Source organism: Orycteropus afer, unplaced genomic scaffold (genome assembly GCF_000298275.1).
Source record: "Orycteropus afer afer isolate SDZICR_OR568_19922 unplaced genomic scaffold, OryAfe1.0 scaffold00026, whole genome shotgun sequence".
Classification (NCBI taxonomy): Eukaryota; Metazoa; Chordata; class Mammalia; order Tubulidentata; family Orycteropodidae; genus Orycteropus; species Orycteropus afer.
In genome coordinates, this window is record NW_006921613.1 from 16,996,294 (window position 1) to 16,997,584 (window position 1,291).

A 1,291-nucleotide genomic window follows, 5' to 3' on the forward strand; every position below is an offset into this window, starting at 1 on the left:
GGGCTTGGTGGAGGGGGCTCGGCTAGTGCCGAGAGCCGCAGTCAGTTCCGGGTGGGGGCAGTTTCGGAAAGAGGCCCTGCGGAGAGTCCTCAATGTCAACGAAGGGAGAATGAGAAGGAGAAGGAGGGGGCGGGCAAAGTCGGCATACCTAAATCCATTGTCGTCGGGTCGTTTCCGGGCGGTATTCGTGACCAGGAGCTGTGTGAGAAGACAGGAGGGAGTCAGCTAGAGAAGAGATGAATGTGTGTGGGTCTGCAAGAGGAAAACTAGGGTAAAATTTAAAAAATTAAAAAAAAAAAAAAAAGGCAGGACCAAGGTGAGGGGTTCTGCATGAGGAGAGTGAGAGCGAAATCAGTAGGATAGAGGGTCAGGATGAGGGAGTCTGTGTGAGGAGGGGTGGCAGTGGAGTCAACAGTGGTCGGAGTCAGCTTAAAGAAGGGAAGTGGTTATAGTGGAGAGATGAGCCTGGGGAGAGGGTAGTGTGAGGAGAAAATGGATCTCAGGCAGTCATGCAGTGGGAAATCACTGGGGGTTCAAAGAAAACATGTTACCAAGTGTACCGTCTTGTGAGGGTTTGAAGGACTTGTTAATACTGGGGAATCAGTGAGTGGGGGGATTAGTTAGATTAACTGGATTAGTTGGCCAGTGAGTGGAGGGGGGCAGCAGTCAGTGTTGGAAGTGGTTAGGGGAGTCAATGAGGAGACATTACAGCAAGTTGGGGAAAGAAAGCAGTATGAGATAGTTGATACTGAGAATAAGAGCAGCAGGTCAGTTGATCAGTGTCCGAAAAAGGGGTATGTATAGGGTCGCTGGGGGCTCTGGTGGCATAGTACCTGAGACATTTGACTTCTAACTAGAAGGCTGGCGGTTCAAACCCACCAGCCACTCCTCAGAAAGAAGATTGTTGTTGTTGTTATTTGCCATCGAGTCGGCCCTGACTCATAACGACCCCTCCTTGGGTTTCCGAGGCAGTATCACTATGGAAGTAGGAATGCCCAACCTTCCTTCGGAGGAGTGGCTGGTGGGTTTGAACCGCCAGCCTTCTGGTTAGCAATCAAGTGCCTTAGGCACTATGCTACCAGAGCTCCCCAGAAAGATTAGGCAGTCTACTTCCATAGAGATACCTCCTCAGAAACCCAAGGAGGGGTCGCTCTGAGTCGGAGATCTACTTGATGGCAGTGAGATAGGGTTGCTGGGGAGCCCTGGTGGCACAGTGGTTAAGCAATTGGTTGGCTGCTAACCAAAAGGTTCAAACGCACCCCCCTCTCCTAGCAGGAGAAAGATGTGTCAG